The sequence below is a fragment of the Sminthopsis crassicaudata genome, chromosome 4, assembly GCF_048593235.1.
Source record: "Sminthopsis crassicaudata isolate SCR6 chromosome 4, ASM4859323v1, whole genome shotgun sequence".
Lineage (NCBI taxonomy): Eukaryota > Metazoa > Chordata > Mammalia > Dasyuromorphia > Dasyuridae > Sminthopsis > Sminthopsis crassicaudata.
The window spans coordinates 256,411,512-256,434,753 of record NC_133620.1 but is presented as its reverse complement, the minus strand read 5'-3'; positions in this window follow the sequence as shown (position 1 = coordinate 256,434,753).

Here is a 23,242-nt window from a genome sequence, read left to right as displayed (position 1 = left end):
TCAGCATTGTCAATGTTAAAAAAAAAAAAAAGATGTCTCATACTGTACTTTCAGTTTATTACTTTTCTGTCAAGAGGTAGGCAGCATACTTTGTCACTGATCTGCTGGGACCATGGTTGATCATTACATTAAATAGAATTAAGTCTTTCAAACCTATGACCTTATTTTGTGAATGACTTGACTTTACTTGTTTAAAATCCTATAAATTGTAAGCATCAGTGCCAAGATTTAAACCCATTGTTCTTGCCCCTCTGGTAAGCTGCTTCAAAAGCAAGGATACAATCAATTGTGGGGTTTTGTTCTATTTTGCTTTCAGATATCTCATTTTTTGTGCATATGGCTTCTTAGATCTCTGCTTGCCTAAGGTTTTACACATTATAGCTTGAATTGTAAGTCATCATTTATTTAGTTTTAAGTCCTATATTTTCCCCTGATCAGACCATATCTATATTTTGTTAAGTTTTGGTGCCATTTTAAATGTCCAGAAAAGGGTATTGAGAAGGTATTATTATTATATTATTATATAATATATATATATTATATTATATTATTATATATAATATATATCATATTATATTATTATATATAATATTATTATACCTTTGAGTATCATGTGAGGATTATCTAAAGGAACTAGAGATTTTAATCTATTTAAAAAAAGCTTAGTTGGGGGGTCAAGATAGCAGACTCATAACACTAAAACTAATGAATGAACATTAAATCTAAGGATTTGGGTTTGAATCTTGGTTCTCATACTTTGCTTAATGTGATCTTGGGCAAGTCATCTAGCCTTTTTTGACCTTACTTTCTTCAGCTTTAACACAAAGGAATTGCATCGTATTATCTATAACAGAGCTATTGTAGAGAAGAAGAAAACCTGTGTTCTATTTGTTTCTTGAGGGCATAATTAGAAGCAATTGAGGTAGGTTGTAAAAGGGCAAATTCAGGCAGGTAATAATGAAAAATTGTTTAAAAAATAGAGCTAACCAAAGGTAGACTATATTGCTTCAGGAGGTGGGCTATTTGTTGACAATGGTGTAGAAGTAATTATTGTTCAATTATCTTTGATCATGATCTTTGAGTTCCCTTCTAACGTTGAGATTTTGTGATTATTGAGGTTTGTGAATAGGTTCCTTGATTTATTTTTCCTTCTTGCTATTTGAGAGATTTAAATATTATTTAAACATTTTCTGATTATTTTAGTTAGCTATGATTGGTCTTTCTAGTATCATAAGATCCTAAAACAAATGTAGGGAAGAACTTCAGAGGTCCTTAGTGTAATCCTCTCAATTTACTGATGAACCAGAAGCTGAGGGAGTTTGAGACTGCCCTAGATAATAAGATTCAGAGGCAGGATCTAAATCCTGTATTAGAAACTCCAGAGCCAGTACTAATATAACCCCCCCAATGTCCCCCCCACACACATATGCTAAGATCAATTAAATTCAACAAATATTTTCAAGGACCTACTATGTTCTTGACAGTATGTTATTTACAAAACTAAAAATGAAGCACAACCTTTCCTTAAGAAGCTTATATTTACTTAGGGAAAAACAGCATATACTCAAAATTCATATTTAGACAAAATAAATATAAATGAACTTGAAATGAAAAGGCCATTAACAACTGGGGGGATTAAAACAGTACATTTGTAAAAAGTAACACTTAAATTCTATGTTGAAGGAAGATAGAAAGTATAAGAAACAAAATGAAAGAGGGTAAACATTTTAGGTATGAAGGACAACCTGTGCAAAAAAATTGAGGAGAAAGATAGACTTTCATATACAGTGAGATCAGGTAGACAAGTTTGGCTGGAATATAGAACTTATTATTTGTATATTTATATATTATATTAGAAAATCATTTTGGAAAGATAAGTTAGAGGTAAATATTAAATGGCTTTAAATGCAAAGATATGATATATACACATTGCTACCTTATTAAATATTATTGGAGTGATTTGGGTAATTACAATTTTGTAGAATTAGGAAAAACCAGTTGTTGAATGAGATTTTCTAAATGAAAATTCAATTACAAAATGTCTTCTTACCCCAGTTGATTGTGCCAGTAAAATCTCCTATTAGTGGAGAATATATTCCCTGTTTAAATTATTTGTATTTGAACCACCCTAGAATGTTCACTTATATATTCATTACAAATTCAATAATTTGGAAATCAGCCCCTGTAGCTATGTTTGATATTCAGTTACTGAACTATAACGCTTTGTTTCATCATTCATACTCAGGTGTTTTGGAAATATGTCCCATCAACTTATAAATTATGCAATGGCTGTTGTAAATTCATGGACCAGCTACATAGGAAGTTTTCAATTGTATTTATATTCTCCTTTGTGGAATTAAAATATGAATGAGCTACTTTGCATCTCAGACTTAGGGTGAATGAATGTCTGAAGTGTTAGAAAAAAAAACAGGAAAGCATCATTTTTATTTGAAATTCATAGCCAATCTGTCATTTTGACAGATGCATGTTCCCAGCTTATTTTAGGACATTTAATGAAAAATTAAGCCTAGATTCAGTCATATTATGATGTACGAAATTTCTAAAGGTTTTTTTTTTTTTTGTTTTGGTTTTTTTTTTGCAGATAAGTTTTAGCAAATAGCATGGAAGAACATTTGAATTTGGGTCTTGGCTGCTATTTTTTACAGCTATTTATCTTTTTTCTGGAATGAAATTTCTTTATCTGCAAATTTAGGGTGATAATATCTGAAACATTTATCCTTGAATTTGAATCTCAGGAATTTTTTTTCCCTGAGGAAATTGGGATTAAGTGACTTGCCTAGGGTCACACACCTAGAAAGCCTTAAATGTCTGAGACTAAATTTGAATTCAGGTCCTCCTGACATCAGGTTAATGACTATCCACTGCGCCACCTAGCTGCCCCTCAGGAGTGCTTTGAGGTTCAAATGAGATAATGATATGACTGTTTTTAGAACTATAATCATATGACCATGTTTTCTTAGTGTAATTACTACACATGTAAGTTATATTGTTTTCATTGAAGAAAGAAAATACCATGAGGGAACTTCAATCATAAATAGGATATTTAACCTAGTATTTAATTTTATTTTTGAATTTTATTTTTTTTCTCATAAAATTATTTACATTACTTTATGAATCATGTTGAGAAAGAAAAAATCATAGCAGAAGGGAAAAACCATGGGAGAGATTAAAAAAAAGAAAAAGAAAAACAGAAAAAAAAACCAAGTGAACTTTCAAGCATGTGTTCATTTACATTCAGAATCCTTAGTTCTTTTTCTGGATGAATTTAAATTAATATTAATATCAGCACTAATTAATTTAATTAATTATGAATCAATTATATATCATAATATATAAATTAATAATAATAAATGATAAATTAGATTGATTAAATTAATATCAATTCATTAACTTATTTGAAGAACCACTGAAAAGAACCAAGTTTTTCATAGCTGAACCAAGTTTTTCACACATTCTTGCTGTTATTGTGTACAGTGTATTCCTGGTTTTGCTTTTTCCCTCAGCTCCAGAGCATGTAAATTCATCCAGGACTTTCTAAAATCAGCTTATTCATCATTTTAATAGAAAAATAATATTCCATTACCTTCATGTACCACAACTTGTTCAGACATTCCCAATTGATGAGCATCTACTAATTTTCCAATTCATTGCTACCACAAAAAGAACTGCTGCAAATATTTTTGCACATATGTGTACTTTTCCTTCCTTTATAATTTCCTTGAGATACAGACCCAGTAACAGTAATGACATGGGGAGGTTAAAGGGTATGCACAGTTTTAGCTCTTTAGGCATAGTTCCAAATTGATCTCCAGAATGGTTTGGATCATTTCACAACCCAATAACAATGCATTAGTGTCCCAGTTTTCACACAGCCCTTCCAACATTTCTCATTGCCTTTTTCTGTCATTTTAACCTAGGATTTTAAAGTGTTATTTTAAAATTGGTTATAGTTCCCTAGACTTTCTAAAATTTTCTTCATACAAATGCCTTTGTCAATAAATATGTCTAGAGAATCTATACTGTATTCACCATGACCAAGTAGGATTTATATCAGGAATTCGAGCATAATTGACTATATCAATAATTGAACTAACAAAAATCATATGATTATCTCAATAGATGCAGAAAAAGTATTTGATAAAATCCAACACCCATTTCCATAGGAATAAATGGAGTTTTCCTTAAAATGATCAGTAACATCTATTTAAAACCATCAGCTAGCATCATATGAAATGGGAACAACTAGAACCATTCCCAAAAAATATCGGGGTGAAACAAGGTTGCCCACTATAACCATTACTATTCAATATTGTATTAGAAATGTTAGCTTTGGCAACAAAAAAAGAAAAAGAAATTAAAGAGTAGGTAATGAGGAAATAAAATTATTATTCTTTGCAGATGATATGATGGTATATTTAGAGGTCCCTAGAGAATCAACTAAAAAACCACTAGAAACAATTCATAACTTTAGCAATATTGCAGGATACAAAATAAATCATTAGCATTTTTAAAGTCTGACTTGGACGGCGTACTCCTTTGACCCCATTGAGACTGACTTTTCTTAAAGTCTTTCCAATGTAACTTGAAATGGAAATTTGTTTCATTTTTTCTCTTTCTAGGCTTTGTTGCTCCAGACTCTGTTCAGAGGCTTGGTTTTATGTGGTTTTTCAAGGGAAAGTGGGGAGTTTAAGCAGCTTCTTAGCTTCACTTTGCCCCTCCTAAATCCTTTCCTTTTCAGAGGAATGCCCTCTCCTCACTTCACCCTCATAGTTTCCTGAATTCTCCAAAACTCAACTCAAATTTCATGTTCTGAAAAAGGACTGTCATTCATCCTTTGCATATCTTATATGTACTTAGTAATTTGTACATTTGCTCCCCTTTTAGAATATGAGATCATTGAGATCAGGAACCCTGTTTTTTTTTTTTTTTTTTTTAATTTTACCTTTCTTTGGTATCACTAGAGTTTTGCAGTGAAACATAATGTTTGTGACTTCCTGGATAAAACTTCACTATTCAATTTTTGCCATATTGTGGGGTAGTATGGGATTTGAGGTGAAATATTCAAATGGGGAGATTAGAAAGGGATCCCTGTACGTGAATTGTGAATAAAAACACTACTAGTTTGCTTATTTTCTCTGAATGAAGAGTGAGTTGGAATGGGAGTAAGTACACTAAATGAGATTTCTAAGCATTTAACTTTTCTGCCATTATTTCATGTGTGTTAGCTATGTACAGAGTTTCCTCGTGTCTAGTGAATTTAGCTTGTTACTCTATGTCTGTTAAATAATTTCTTTTTTTTGAGGTTTTGGGTTGCTGAGATTGCATAAAATAGTTACTTTGCCATCTTGTTCAGGTCACATGATAGTTTTCAACTCTTTTAATAAAATTTTCAATTACAATATTGTGAAGCAAACACTTGCAAGAGAGATCTCAATAAGTCCTGGAGGTCTATGTCATAATGAGTTTTAATGCAATCCTTATTGAGATGAACTGCTATATATGGATAACAATCTTCAAAACAGTGAGTATAGTAATAATTTATTTTGGATGTATTTATTATTATTTTGTTATTTTCCCCAGTTACATGTAAAACCTTTTTTATTATACATGTACATTCATTTTTTACATATTTCCATATGAATGGAAATGTTGGGAGAGAAAAATCATAACAAATTTTTAAAAAGCTGAAAATAGTATGTGTTGATCTTAATTCAGTATCCACAGTTTTCTCTCTGGATGCAGATGGCATTTTCCTTTCAAAGTTTATTGGGATTGCCTTGTATCATTGAACCTCTGGAAAGAACTTCACACAACACTGTTGTTGCTATGTACCATGTTTTCCTAGTTCTGCTTATTTCTCTCAGCATCAGTTCATGCAAATCTTTCCAGGCTTTTCTAAACATCAGGCTGTTCATCATTTTCTATAGAACAATAATATTAATTGTTTTCATATGCCATAACTTATTCAGCTACTTCCCAATTGATGGGCATATTCTCATTTTCCAATTCCTTGCCACCATAAAAAAAGAGTTGCTACACAAGATGATTTCAGAAAGGCCTAGACTCAGCAGTGGTCCTCAAACTTTTTAAATAGGGGGCCAGTTCACTGTCCCTCAGACTGTTGATGGGCTGGACTATAGTAAAACAAAAACTCACACTCTGTCTCTGCCCCTCAGCCCATTTGCCATAACCCAGTGGGCCACATAAATGTCCTCAGTGGGCCACATCTGGCCCGCGGGCTGTAGTTTCAGAACCCCTGGGAGACTTACATGAACTGATGCTGAGTGAAAGGAGCAGGACCAGGAGATCATCATATACTTCAACAACAATGCTATATGATGATCATTTCTGATGGATGTGGCTCTCTTCAACAATGAGATGAACCAAATCGGTTCCAATAGAGCAGTAATGAACTGAACCAGCTACACCCAGAAAATGAACTCTGGGAGATGAGTGTGAACCACTACATAGCATTTCCAATCCCTCTATTTTTGTCCACTTGAATTTTTTATTTCCTTCACAGGTTAAGTGTACATTATTTCAAAGTCTGATTCTCCTTGTGCAGCAAAATAACTGTATGGCTATGTATACATATATTGTATTTAACATATGCTTTAACATATTTAACATGTCTACCTGCCATCTAGGGGAGGGGAGGGGGGAGAAGGAGGGGAAAAATTGGAACAAAGGGTTTTGTAATTGTCAATGATGAAAAATTACCCATACATATATCTTTTAAATTAAAAAAAAGGGGGGGGGGAAGAGTTGCTACAAACATTTTTGTACTCATGTCCTTTTCTCTCCTGTATTATTTCTTTGGAATACAGACCCAGTAGTAGCATTGCTGGATCAAAGGATAAGCATAGTTTTATAGCCATTTGGGCACAGTTCCAAATTGCTCTGCAGAATGATTGATTTATTTCACAATTCCACCAAGAATGTATTAATGTCCCAATTTTCCCACATTCCTTCCAACAGTTATTACATTTTCTTTTCATCTTAGCCAGTTTGATAGACATGATATGGTATTTCAGAATTGTTTTAATTTGCATTTATCTAATCAATAATGAGTTAGAATATTTTTTCATATAATTATAGGTGATTTTATTTCTTTATCTGACAATTTTCTGTTTATATTCTCTGACCATTTATCAACTGGGAAATGGCTTATATTCTTATAAATTTGAGTCAATTCCCTATATCTTTTAGAAATGAGACTTTTATCAGAAACACTGGCTGTAAAATTTTTCTTTCCAGCTTTCTGCTTCCCTTCTAATTTTGGCTACATTGGTTTTGTTGATGCAAAAATTTTTCAAATTTAATGTAATTAGAATTATCCATTTTGCATTTTATAATGTTCTCTTATTTTTCTTTGGTCATAAATTCCTTCCTTCCCCAAACATCTGATAGGTAATCTATCCTTTGCTCTCCTGATTTGCTTATAATATCATTTGACCTTATTTTACTATGAAGTGTGAGATGTTGGTATATTTTGAGTTTCTGACATTATTTTCTAGTTTTCCCAGCAATTTTTGTGAAATAGTGAGTTCTTATGCCAAAAACTGGAGTTTGGGGGGTTACCAAATAATAGGTTATCATAGTCATTGATCTACTTAGTATCAGATAATTTTAATGTCTGCTGTTTTATAATATAGATTTGTACTAGTACAGATACTGCTGGTCTACCATCCTTTACATTTTTTCATTAATTCTCTTCATATTCTTGACCTTTTCTTTTTCTAAATGAATTTTGTTATTATATTTTTCTAGATCTACAAAATAATTTTTTTGCCAATTTGACATAAATGGCACTAAATAAGTAGACTAAGGTAGAATTGCATTTTTATTATATTACATAGTTAGAATTTAATAAGGTGGGAGTAGAAAAAATGTTGTAAAATGGAAAGTAGATTTGTCTAAAATCAAGTAGACCCTATCTTTATTAATGCCCAATCAAATCCAACATAGAATTAAACACCTGAGAATAAAAGCAATGACATGGATAGGGCAGTTTTCCTAGGTAGAACCCTCACCTCCCGCTAGTTGCTAAAATTAGAACCTGGAGCAAAGGGCACAAAGGAGCTACAGAGACATAAGGAATCTATCCATTAACTGCTGTTATTGCTATTTTTTGCCATGTATCTTTATCTTGTATTTAAGAGGTATATTCTAACTGTTAAATAAATCCTTTGTTTATACATGGTGATCCCAAAATCTTTGGGTGGCTTTAAGCTATCAGAGCTATCAAAATTTAAGGCTGCACAAAGACTTTAGTGATTTCTTACTTGTACTGGATCAATTAGCAAAATAAAGCAATTAAGTGGTGTGGTGGATAGAGTATTGGACTTGGAACCAGTGATTCTAGAGAAGAGATCTAATTTATTTTAAACTTTCTTCATCTATGAAATAGGGATAATAATAGCACATACTTCAAATAGTTGTAGAGAATGAAATTATATAATATGTATGAAATGCTTTGCAAATCTTGAAAGTCTTACATTAGTATTAAATAATAATAATAATAATAACAATTATTATTATTCATTCACACCATTTGTATTGTTGGGTTTTTCAGCTTCCTGAACTACATTGCAAATAGTCTTATATTTAACCTGGGTTTTTGTTTGTTTGTTTGTTTTGTTTTGTTATAAGCTAGTAGTCAAAAGAGTAAGAAAATTTCTCAAAGTGTACCTAGGCCCTTGTGTTAATGACAACCTCTGATATAAAAATTACATAAATCAAAAGATCATTTTAACCAGCTTCATATGAGAAATAGTAAAAGAATGTAAAAGCAATATTGATAGGATAACTAAAATTAAGTAATCAAGGCACTTAAATCTCTCTGAACATCAGTTTATTCTTCTATAAAATGGGCATAATTCTAAATTATAAATCATGTTGCTATTAAGAGGGAAATGCTTTCTTAATATTGAAAGCAATTTGTACAAAAATGTCATACTGTGTAAATATGGATTATTGCAGGTGTTACATGAGAGAACAGACTACATGTGTCATGTGTGAATTCCATTAATTAATACATAAGCCCCTTGAGAGTAGAGATTATTAATTCATTGTCCTCATATTCTGCTAGTGCCTAAACTTAATAAATGCTTTTTGATTGATGAATGGAAAAACTGATGGGACAGATCTCTGTGGAACAGTACAGTGAGAAATAGATCATGAGAGAACGTTGGAGGAAATTCTGGGAAAAGGTAAAAGCATAAGTACAAAAGGAAGAAAGAATAGCCTGAGATTCTTAGTTGTATTAACAATGTGAAGGGATCAGGGAATTAAAGAAATGGAGTAAAGATCTAAAATTAAGCTAGATCTGCTTTATGAAAGACCATGATTATTGTCTGAAATTTAAATGCAATGGAGGCCCCATGAAAGTATTTTTATTTGTTTGTGAAGGGGAAGGACATTATGAATTTTTAATTTTAGGCAGATTAATTTTGTCAGATTTATAAGATGGCTTTGAAAAAAATGGAAGAAGAATGGATAAGAGGCTACTATAATAGTTTAGGCAATTGTAGGGATCAAAATTATTCTATTTAATAAAAGAGACTGAGGCAGAGCTCTGAAACAATGGCATTTAATTAAAAGGTCCATGATTTCCTTCAGTGAAGTAGATCTCAGATTTTCCTCAAGATCCAAAGTAGCTCCTCCTTCCAAGGCTCTATTTTTATAGGGGTAGATGTACATCTCTCAAGAATAGCTAAACTAAATATAGAATAATTCAATCAATTGATATATATATAATGCATAAGCTAAAATAAGCAAAATAATATATCAACAGGGACATAAGTTGGATGAAACAAGGAATACCTTCACACAAGTAGATAAGCTACTTCTTAGGTTGGGCAGGTGGAAATGTACAAGCTATAACAGTCAGGGACCTATATGGTCATAAGGCAGTGACCTGCTCCTATTGGACAAACAATTGATCTAGAAGGTACAAAAATAGTTAAGGTGACTTTCCATTAGTTGCCACCTTTGCCATGATGGACTTGGTCACCAATACCAGTAAAAGCAAGGGTGGGAAGCCTTTAGTTAACTTCCTATAGTTAAGCAAGTAAATTTGGAATCTGAAGCTCAGAGTTCTGGGTCTTGTATCAGCACTTTGATATGATTCTGTCAAATTGATTGATATTGATTGGAGTAGAATAGGGTCCAAATAAATTATCTGTTATATATATACAGGACACAGAACGGTGATCATGAAAATAGAACATAAGAACGTAGGCTTTTGTTCTGGAGGCATAACAAAAGCAAAAGTAACAGAATTAGCTAATTGAATTTGAGGGTCAGTTAAAAGGAGGGGGTCCAAGAGAACTCTGAAGTTGTGAAGTTTTATTGATTTCAAAAACAAACATTTATCAAATACCTGCCCTATTTTAGTTAGTATGAATAAGAGGAAACATATAACAAGTCCCTGACCTCAAAAAACTTACATTCTATGATAGGAAAGTAGAATCAATATCCATATAGCTAAATAAAAATAAGGCAATATAAGGAGGAGAAAAATATTAATATTGGGTATTAGGTAATGATAATATGGGGTGATTCAAAAGAAGACTTGACATTTGTGCTGAATCTTGAAGGAAAATAAAAGATTTCAAAAGATGTAGAAGTAATGAAAATGAGGACTTTGATGCCAAAATAAGAATAAAAAAGAAAATACATTTATTGGCATTAAAATAATAATCACAGGTACATATTAAATTTAAGGCCATAGATGGTCAATAAAAGTATCAGAATTAAAATCTGCCTCTAATTACGATTTTTCTAAGACTTCCTTGAGCTTTTATATATTAAGTTTATTGATTTATTGATAAAATTCAGTAATTGCTTGCTATGTACCAGATTATGTGCCAGATAGGACACAAAGACAAAAAAAGGAAACAATTCTTATCACTAAAGAATTTATATTCTATTAGATGTTTTGAACTAAATGTTAGGATGATATTATTAATTTGTCTTTGCAGGACTAGAGTAGAGGATTTACTTTAATCCATCTTGGCATATAACTTGTGTCCATTGATGACCTATGGAAAACATTAATGAAAGCAGGTAAAGAAGATGTCTATATCTTCGGAGTAGAGTGGCTAACTTGCTTAAGTGGACGTGATCATTACCTTATTAGCACTATGCTCTAATGATATTAGTTAATCAGATAATCATTTGTTACAAAACAGTAAGTAAAATATGGCTGAGTGGAAAACATCAGACAGAACAAAATGAATTTAAGTTTAAAAAAAAGATGCATCTGAAGTTGACCTTCACTTGAGGTGATAATTAAAGCCATAACAAGTTATACATAGTAGATTTGCAGTTCCATGTACAATGTATATATATACATTGTACATGGAACTGCAAATATATATATATATATATATATATATATTTAAAAATTATACTGTTATAGAAATATGTATCTCATTTTATAAATTAAAAATAAAATAAATTTTAAAAAATCATAGGTGAGGAGGAAAGATAACTATTTTAACAACTTATTTAGTTTATTTATAATGATACTTAGGTCATACATAATGCTAAATACAACAACAAAAAAGAAAATTTAACCTATTCATGCTATAAATATGTATGTTAAAGGACATTATGATATTTCTTTTTCTATTATCTTGATAGAGTAAACAGTTTTTATGAAATGCTACAAACATATGGCTTAAGTTTGTATCCATGTTCAAATAGCCAGAGAAATTAACTGGAGAGGAACAAAGGTTGACATACCCAAAGTAGGCATGTATGAGTAGTTTGCAAAATATATATTTTTTAAACAGAATCACCTTTAAAATTCTAACAATGTGGCTAGTCCATCAGAATTGTATTCTCTGCAGTAGAGTCTGAATACCTGGCAGTTTAATTGAAGAAAGGACCTCAGTATTCAGTACCTTATCTTGTCAGATGATCTTCAGGATCTTCTTAAACAATTCAAATGAAAATGAGTCATATTTTTGATGATTCCAGATTTCACAGGCATACAATAATGAAATCAGGACAATAGCTCTAAAGTCCTTCAGTTTGATAGGCAATTCAATACTTTTTCTTTCTCACACTTTCCTTTTTAAATTTTTTTTTATTTTTAAAGCTTTTTATTTTCAAAACATATGTACAGATAATTTTTCAACATTGACCGTTGCATAGCCTTGTGTTTCAGATTTTCCCCTCCTTCCCTCCTCCCCTAAATGGCAAGCAATACAATATATGTTATCCATGTTAAAATATATGTTAAATTCAATATGTATGAATATATTTATAAAATTCTCTTGTTGCACAAGAAAAATCAGATCAAAAAAGGGGGAAAAATGAGAAAACAAAATTCAAGCAAACAATAACAGAAAGAGTGAGAATGTTATGTTGTGATCTACATTCAGTTCCCACAGTCCTCTCTCTGGTTGTAGATGACTTTCTTCATCTCTGAACAATTGGAACTGACCTGAATCATCTCATTGTTGGAGTCATTTCCATAAGAATTAATCATCATATAATCTTCTGTTGCTGTATACAATGATCTCCTAGTTTTGCTCACTTCACTTAGCATCAGTTCATGCAACTCTCTCTAGACTTCTCTGAAATCATCCTGCTGATCATTTCTTACAGAACAATAGTATTCCATAACATTGATATACCACAATTTCTTCAGCCATTCTCCTAATGATGGGCATCCACTCAGTTTCCAGTTTCTGGCCACTACAAAGAGGGCTGCCACAAACAGTTTTGCAAATACAGGTCCCTTTTTCACCTTTAAAATCTCTTTGGAATATAAGCCCAATAGAAACACTTACACTTTCATTAAGAGCTTCCCAAACATTAAACTAGTTCTGGCAATGTGGTTATCCAGTTCCTCATCTATATGTACCACCTTGGAAAGTATACTACCAAAGTAAGTGAACTTACTTTCAAAATTTTTCTATTTATTGTAACCAAAGCTTCTATATATGAATGCATGGTTGGCTCTGTTTACTTGGTCTTACTGGTGAGGCCAAAATTAGCACAAGTGGTAGAGAACTGATCCATCTTGATCCATTCATCTTGTCTCAGAGGCTATACTGAGTTTACAATCACTTGTGAACAAAAAATAGCTCACAAAATTTCCCTCTACTTCAAACTTGTCTTGTATAAAGTTAAATTATTTATCAGCAGTTTAGTAGTTGACCATGATGCCATTTTAATCCTCACTGAAGGCTACTGACAACATTGATGAAAAAAATCATGCTTAAAAAACATGGGAGTGAACACACAACTCTACTTCACTCCATTACTGAGTGGGAAAGTGTGAGAGCATCATCTGTTTTCCAAATTCCATGCAAGCATGCTATTTTGGAACTAGCATATAATACAAATGAACTTCTCTGAACAACAAGCTTTTGCCTTGACAAGCTCTAACTGATAACATTGAAGGCCTTGGTCAGATTGACAAATGTTGTACACAGACCTTTCTTCTGCTCTTGATATTTTTCCTGAAGTTTTTCCTTGGCTCTTTCTGTAGTCACAGTGTCTCTTGGTAAAGGATCAACCCATTAAGAAGGTTTATGGCAAGAATCTTGCTGGCAGTGACTGAGAGAAACCCCCCTCCCCACCCACTGATTGTTACAAGACAATCTATTTTCTTTTCCTTCACAGAGATAGACAATAGACATCCTTGAAATCCTGTGGGATAACTTTTTTTGTTACATAATTTGGAAATTTTCAATAAATTTTTGTATGCGTGTGAACCAACTGCCTTTTAAATCTGATACAATAGAATCAGAACCAGCTTTGCCACAGAAGAGGAGCCTAATGAAATTAGAAAACTCTTCTTCGGTTGGAATTTCAGCTAGAGAGGGACTAACTTCAACCTGAGGTATATGATCAATGGCTTCAGCAATGCTTAATGACGATCTGCTGAAAATTCTACGTATGTGTTCAGCTCATCTTTCCAGTCCCTGTTACTAGTCAATATGTCCCCATTAGTGCTGAAGAGTTGGGAAAAGACTAGAGAAATGCAGATGTTCTCATTTCCAAAAAGCAAAGGAATTAGGTAACTTTAGTGTTAATGAGTTTACTATTAATTCCTAGATCATATTAATGAATCAATGGAAAAGCATTTATGAAATATTTTCACCTCCTCCTCAAAGATACTAAGCACTTTGGATATAAATACAGAGATGAAGATAACCTTTGCCCTTAAAGAATTTATCTTTAACTGAAGGCTATAACAATGAAGAAATCCTTATCTGCCATGGGAAGAATAAAAAGAAATATTAAATAATCTTTTCTTTTACTGTCAAAACAATGATTCAGAAATTAAATAAAATCCTTAAAATAATAGTCAAATAATGAGAAACATGGGAGAGTAGATTGACACACACTTTTATATAATAATGAGAGTACTGATTTAGATATAGGCCAGGCCACTCACCAATCAGGATAGTGAAGTTTCAAGGGCTGGAATTCCAGAGACAATGATTTAACCATCTAGGCTTGTTGTAAAATCTGGGAGGCAAGGAAAAGGGTGTGAACATCTTGGGAAAAGGAACATAACTAAGAGTCAACTTAATTGTTTCAGTTAAGAAGAAAATTAATCCCAGTTAACCACAATATTTTTTTGTTGGCTAAACCATAGTGGTTGTCATGCTTTGTTGTTGTTAACGTTAGAGTTTGGAATTCTATGTTAGAGTACAGATTCTCAAAATTGCCCAATTTTCTTTCAACAAAAAGACATTTTGGCCTTGTTCATCATGAATTCAAGGTCCAATGTAAATAAAGATTAGATGAAGTAAGTCACAGGCAAATTTAGTTTATTTTTTGATGTAGTGCTCACCATACTATGTATGTTAGATTAATATAATTTATAATAAGTGAAATTATTTTTTAATTTCATCAGTCAAAAAAGTGCAGAATTGGAGATTCCAGATTGTAAGAGTGGCTTGCAAAATATATTGAGAGGTAGAAAAGGAAAGAAGTATAATCTACTCTTTGATAAATGGTATAGGAAGGGAAATCCATGATGTCTTGAAAATTTGTTATTACTGTGTTTGACTATCCTCTGAGAGGATTATCAAAAGTTATAACCACCTAGAAGATTTACATTGGTGCCTAATTCAAGGGTAAGTTATTTTTCATCACTATATTCCCATCATGTCCTTTTAAAAAGATTAAATTTCATTTTATTTTATATTGTAGATTTTCTCTCTCCCTCCCCTATTCATTGATTGCTTTTTTAATAGATCAGTCACTAAATTTTTCAATTTTGATTATCTTTGCAATATTGTTATTATTATTCTCCTGGTTCTATTTACTTTCTATCAGTTCATCAGATTTTCCTAAGTTTTTCCAAAAGCACACCCCTCATCATTTCTTACTCTACAATAGTATTCCATCACATTCATATACCTTTATGAATACATACACCGTAGGTGGAAGATCTACAGTCATGTCATGTCTCTGCCCCAGGCAACTAAAAACTATGAGCTACAAACAAGTTGCCAGTCTGTACTGAATGTTTCCACACCTCACATTCCTAATACAAATAAAACCATATATCTAGATTATATTTATAGTCACAAAAACATGTGTGTGTATTTGATGTATAACATTAATATCGCAGAATCAGGAAGACATCAGTCTAAGTCCCTCCTCTGAAACATACTGGTTATGTGATACTGGTCAACTCAATGGACTCTGCATTTCACACCCAATGTTTAAAGATTGTAAATTAAAAAGCAATTGATGAGGGAAATTTCCTCATTAGAAGTTCATTACAAGGGGTGTAGGGAATAAAATCATCAGTCACACCACACACACACACACACACACACACACACACACACACACACACACACACAAATATATACAATTGTCACTTCCACACTGTGATTTTGATATATCTCAGATTATCATAAGAAAATAAAGGGAATTTTGGGGGGAGTTTTGTTGAAGATATAGAGGACATGAAGGTGATACAGAAAAAGTTTAGAAATTCAGAAGTACATAAATAATGATTAACTTTTAAAACCATAATCATTCAGACATCTTCTCTGGTACCAAAAGAGGTCCAAAATTTTTATGCGGATTTTCTAGATTGGAGGTGCTGCTGTTCCCCTAACCCCAAGTACACAATGGGATAATTATATGTAAATATATATATATATATATATATATATATATATATATATATATGTATTACAGTATGTATACACACACACATATATATGGGTGTATGTAACCTTGGTATGTATGTATAAAATTTATGTATCTAATTTTGTTTATTATGCATGTTCATATATGCATATACAAATATGCACCCACTTGTGTGCATATGTTCATAATTTACAAATATGGGCATGCTTGTATGTATACCTATATAATCATACATATTCATTACATGTATATATAATCATGTTGATTAAGCATTAAATACATGTTATTCATTTATTTATACAAATTCATATTACAGTGATTGTATACATATACATATGTGTATTATACAATATATGTACATATAACATTTCTAATATATCTGTATGCATATTATATGTATGTATATATATGTATATATATATATATATATATATATATATATATATATATATATATATACATGCTTGCAATCAGAAGTGTTCATGTAGTTTTACGTTCTCATCAATACGTTGCAAAGTGGCTTCTAAAAGTTCACATCAAGTTCTTGATTGAGGCAGGACTAAAAATATTTGTGTCTCAAAACTGCTTTTTCCTTACTTAAAAATTAGCCTTTAAGAGTGAAAAAGTAAGATAGACAATTAAAAAGTAATCAAGTCCTTGCCAATAAAAGGTTGTTCATGAGGGGTCCAGGAGGGAATACTTGAAAAGTATAAAAGTCAGCACAGTCAGAGACCATAGGTTCTAAATCCATTAGGGAATTGAGTAATGAATTTAATTGAATCATTTGGCAATTATTTTAAATCTCTTACCAGTGCAAAAGGGAATGGAATTGAAAGAAAAAACAAGTAACAAGGAGCAAATGAAGACACAACATATAAATAATCATTAACCTTCATAGTCCTACCCTAAAAGGAAATCAGAATGGGTCTAAAGGAAATTGAGCCTTGGGCTAAAAGTCATTTCTTTGTCTTTTCTGTTCACTATTTTCATGGCATTTTGTTGACTATCTGATACAATGAGATAATATTTTAAAAGTGCCTAACACGATGCCTGTCAGAGGTGCTATATAAATATTCATCCCACCACTCCCTCTATTTGTCTATTAATTCAGGCATCCAGAGTTTATTCAGAAATAATATTAGAAACAATATAGAGCTGTGGATAGGGCAATGATGAATGTGAATGCCACTTATATTGTGCTAAGGATTTTGATATGGGTTGATCAATTCTAAAAAAAATTCTTTCAAGGGTACAGATTCAATTTCTAATCATTAAAGGTAAATCATAAATACTATAGCTTTATGTTAGGATTACTAAGCGTTACAGCTTTAGAGGGAGATAGGAGTAAAATTTTGGACTCAAAGTGAATATGAAGGATTATATTGTTTAATTTTTAATTTTGCAAATGAGGAAAGTGAGTCCCAGAGAAGTGAAATGACTTACCCAATATCTCTCAGCTAGTCAAAGCTTGAATTTAAATGTGGATATAATTATCATTGTGTCTATTTATTATTCCTCTGGAATAGTATTGCCCTTCATATATGGAGATCATATAATTATGTCAATTGAATATGATTTGAAAGTGTTAGGTTTTTTTTCTTCTATAATCTGGTGGTAAATTTATACTGGTTTATTTCTGTGCATTACCTCTGTATTATCCTTATGACTAAAAGGATACACATTCAATGTGGTAGGTCAGGATTTATGACTATGAAAGTTATGAAATGGAGCTTGAAATTGTGGTATCAAAGTGGATCAGGGTCTGTGGCCATGGAATAAAGTAGGGTTTAACCAATATGGGAAATGGAATTGCGGTGTCATTAGTGTTGTTATTTAACCAATTTAGTCATTTATAGTTTATATGTTATTTAAGAAGAGAGGCAACAGGTGCTAAATAATATTGGAATTATTCATGATTGATGATGGACTAGCATGACATAGAGGGGAAAGGACTGGTTTTGATGTTTGAAGACTTATATTGCTTTGACTGACTCTTACCTTTCTTAGTCATGAATTTGCGCAAATTCCTTAGCTTCTGATTTCCTCATTAGAAAAGGAACTCTTTAAGAGTAGACATCATGTTTTAGTTCTTTTTTTATTTCCAGATTTCAATGCAGTGCCTACAATATAGCAAGCATTTAATAAACATTTGTTGAGTTCTGGACACTAAGCTGGTACTGTTGTGTTTTCCTGTAGACATCATTCTAGCTCTGTGCCTTTGCACAGGTTATCTCCCAAGCCTGAATACACTTTTTAATTCCCATTCATCTTGTAGACGCTAACTTCCTTTAAATCTCAGTACTGACAGAATTTCCTACAAAAATAATGTTTTTATCCCTCCAGTTGCTATTACCTTTTTCCTAGAAATTTATTTGTATATACTCAAACTGATCTGTAATCATATTGATTGAACACATTAATTCCTCTATATCCTATGCGAATCTCTTGTATGTCTTCCCAATAGAATGGTCACCCAATTTGCTAGAGTCCTTTAATGCTTTCTTTCAACATCATGGCCATCTAATAATCTATCAATGTGTCTAGCTTATCTCCTTTTCCTGTCTTATAATTTTTTGATGGCATCCTTTACTCTAGTTCTTCAATCTTTCATTGCTTATATGTTACAAGCCACTCACACTCATTAGTCACTTATTAATGGCTCTGGTGTGATGCTAATCTTTAAATCTTCAAAGACAGTAGTGTTCTAGCTCTCCCTGCCATTAAGTAACACCAGTAAAATGTTTGTATTAAAAAGATGGGCTTTTGTTTTTATGGCAAGCTTGGACTCAGTAAAAGTCTTGTGCTATTAATTGAACAAGATCTAGGTTCTTCCTCCTTTTCAATGCTGAGATAATCTCCAGGCTTTATTTATCTATAGTATACATACTATTGGACAAGCTTGTTGAGACACCTAGGTGGCCCATTGGGTAGAAAGCTAGACTTGGAGTCAGGAAGACTTGAGTAAAAAGCTTCAGACACTTATTAGCTGTGTGACATCTTCCAAGTCCTTTGACCATTACTTTGCCTCAGGTTCTTTAAGTGGAACATAGGGTATGTTCAGGGAAAACTGGTACCTCTTGTGTGAAGGCTACTAAGCCCTTTACAAGGCTGCTATCTATCTTTGGTATCCACCAGATCAAAGCTGTAACTTGCACAGCAGCCATACTCTGATAAACAGGTGGGCTAAATCAGGTTTATTTAGGGTCTCAAGTCCCTAGCATGTAAAGATTTCCCCAGGTGAAATGGGTGGTGGGTAACAGCAATTTGTTCCAACAGCTTTGTAGGCAGGTGAAGCAGGTATTGTGGATCACATAGAGCTTGGTTAGACATCAAAATCACCAAGGTCATCCATTGCATCTCAAGTCATCAATAGTTAAATTTTTCCTAACACTGGATATTGGTGATATTAAGAGATGTGGATTACTTCATGCAACTCTGCCTCACTTAAATCCAATTTATGCATGAATCAAGTGTAAAATTGAAATCATAATAGCACATACCTATCAGGGTTATTGTGAGAATCATATGAACGAATGTTTTAAAAATAGTACAATGTCTGGCACATAATAGGTAGTTAATAAATGCTTGTTCACTCTTCCCCAATTATGTGTATATTATATGTATATATGAATATATTTAATATATATATATATAATATCTAATTTTCTTTAAAGATATTATTGCTCTAGTATAATGTAATTTTTTTCATGGTCAGGGATGGTTATATTTTTGTTTTCATATCTCAGTGACTAGAAGAAGCTATTCTCTAATATTCCTAAAATGGGGACAATGGTAACCAAACAATCTAACTCATAGTGTTTTGAAAATATTAAAGCACAATATCTATCAGAATTAGATTATTCCTTGCTATGAGTATCTGGAAGTTTTTCTTCTGGTGTTTATTTGAGAGTGTTTTCTTTATAGATTTCAAATATTTTAGTGATAAACAAAACCCAGTAACTGATGGAATATACTACTTCAGTAATTCCTCTTCTTTTGGCTTTTATGAAATAATAAAATGAATTGTGCCTTTTGTATATTTTCCCCACAGAAATTAACTAATTCTTTTTTGTGTGCAAAAAATAGGCTATTTCTGTACCTTTTCTTTTCATTGAAGATGCCTGAAAATTCAAAAACTAAGCCTCTTATAAAATATAAATATATACATATTTCTATGCTTTCTCAAATTCTCATACCATGTATCAGTAATTTTGTATGGGTGTGTCCCTGATATGAATGATAAAAGCAAAACCTCTAATCCATTACATAGAGATTGAGTTTACCACTTATAGCACCAACTGTTCACATTTGAGAGTCTAATAAAGAGTACTTAATGTGTCATAAAAACAGAATAATGGGTTTTAATAATAGGCTTAAGTTTTTTTGAGATACTGTTAGGTTTGTTTTAGGGCATGTTTTATTTTATTGGCAGTTAAAAAGAAGCTAATCTTTATGTTCATTTAAAACTTTCATATAAGCAAATGATCTATTGAAAATCTTGCAAGGTTGAAGCACTAATAGGGATCAGAGAAAGATTATTTCTTGATGAAGTTTAGGGTGGGGGATAGCAACTGAAACTAGTTCAGTCTTTATAACTTTCATAGAAAAGGACAGAATGATGAAGTGGAGGGTAAAGGAAAAAATAGCATTGTTTAATTCCTCAAATTGTCCATTTGAGAAAGTAGAACTAAGCCAATGGCCATATGATAACTAAGATCCAAAACTTTTTCCTGAATATAAATCAGATGAGAGTTGAACTGAAGAAATCAGAAGAGCTAATAGAGGAGAAAACCTTTTAAAGAGTAATTGTCATGTCATAAAGTAAATATTAAGCATTTGCCATTGTCAGGCATTGTAAGCCTTGTGAATACAAATAGAAATTAAAAAACACACACACCCACAAACACAAAGACAATTCTGTCCTCAAGGAGTTTATATTTTAAGGGGGAAGAAAACATTTAAAAGAGCTGAAAAGCAGTCTTGAGGAAGGGTGTTGGACAAGTAGGTACAATGATGGAGAAAGAAGTCCAGAATTAGTAGAAGACCCAAGGAAGAATGTGATTATGGCACTTTGGGTGCAAACTGGTTGAGAGGATATATTTCATAGCATTTAGATAAAAGAGCAGGATAAAAGAAACAAAAGAATCCCTCTATTCTACTTCCCACACCTCCTACTGTCTAAAAAATAGCACTACACTACCATTAGATGACATTGAAGATACCTGTATAGTTGAAAAATAAACTGGATCAGAAACATGATGCTCATGAGAAAGTGGCAGAGACAAAAATGCCTCAATTAAAAGCAAAAAGTAATCTTTTGTGATAGAGATACTCTGTAGAGAACTCTGGAGATGTAATATATGATGGGGAGCATATCTACTAGAAGTTAAGGCAAATATGTCATAAAAAGATATCTATATCATTCAAGATTTTTGTCCTTAGTCATTTCAGTTGTATTCAAATCTTTGTGATCCCATTTGAGGTTTTCTTGAGAAATATACTAGAGCAGTTTGCCATTTCCTTCTCCAGCTCATTTTACACATAAGGAAACAGAGGCAAACAGGGTGAAGTGATTTGCCCAGGTTTATACAGCTAGTAAGTGTCTGAAGCAAATCACCATAGGTGATTTCTATAATATAAATATAGATAAAAACATATATGTTTATTCCTTCCCTCTCCTATTTCTGATTTCCTTCAAGCCACAGGCCAGGGACCATCTCATTTATGACACATTCCCCATATCATCCATTACTACTCCTCTTCTTGAAATACTCCTTGTATTTATTTATTACAGTATAAGTTGTTTATCCATTTTCATCTCCAAAAGAATATAAGCTTCTTGAGAGCAAAGAGTGTTTTGTTTTTGTTTCTTCATTACTAGAGCATGGAGTAGTTTCTTGCTCAATAAGTCTTTTTTTTAACTAAAAAAATAAAATTTATTTGAGCTAAATTTTGAATAAGAGGATATAGTTCTTCCCTATGTAACTCTGGTCTGATCACATTCAGTACTTAGTATTATCTGAAAACCTTAAATAGATGTCAAAAGGAAGTCATAGAGAAGCAATCTAATAATTACATAATAAAAAAAAACCTTCTCTTATAATAAATAGTAAAAAAAAAACCTAAAACAAACAAACAAACAAAAAAACCCTTCTCTTACAATAGAAACAAAGAACAAAAACAATTCCATTTATAAAGCCTGACCAAATTGCAATGGTCCTAGACAAGAATCTGTAGAATATAAAGGAGGAAGAATTGTTTAGTGTCTAGTAATGGGATGCAATTAAGGAAAAGAAAATGTAGGCTGCATATCAGGAACAATTTCCTAACAGTCTATTAGGCTGTACATTAGTTTCCCAGGGGAAGGGGTAGAAACCTCATAGCTTTAGTCATTTAAAGCTAGACTGATTCCCAGTGGGTGTGGCAACTCAGAAGGAACTGAAAAAACGTAATCATGAAAGTCTGAGTTAATTTTGTTGCACATTGAAACCTGACTGCTGTATGGACAAGAGTATAATGTCATTGCAATTGGCACTTTCTATCATATTAGAAACTCCATCTATTTTTATGTGAGTGTCTCACCTTTGTATAACTAATGATGTATTGCCACTAGCAAATGGACATAGTCAGCATTTACAAAGCCAAATTTATATCACTATGGGTTATGGAACACCCACAAAGGTTCCTAATGGAATGCTTACCCACTGGATGAAAAAACCCTTGTGATTATTTAATATATAAAAATGCTATGTAAGTCAAAACTCTTTTTTTCTGTTTTTAAAATCAACATTCGTTTATGTAATTCTATCACATTTAGAGCAAATGGGCTATACTTTTTCACCCTCCTCTATCATGTTTATTGTTATCTTTTCCATTGGTTTCTTTCTCTTCTAAGTATCACTCAGTATATAAAGGATCAAGAAAGCAACTGATGTTTTAGATAAGATTCACACAAATGGTTGATCACTTCAGTTACTGCACTATCCACCTAATAGGAATGTATATATTTATTTTCATATCATATGTGTATCACATGCTCATATGCATGTTATATTTTTTCCATGCAGTTTCATGTATT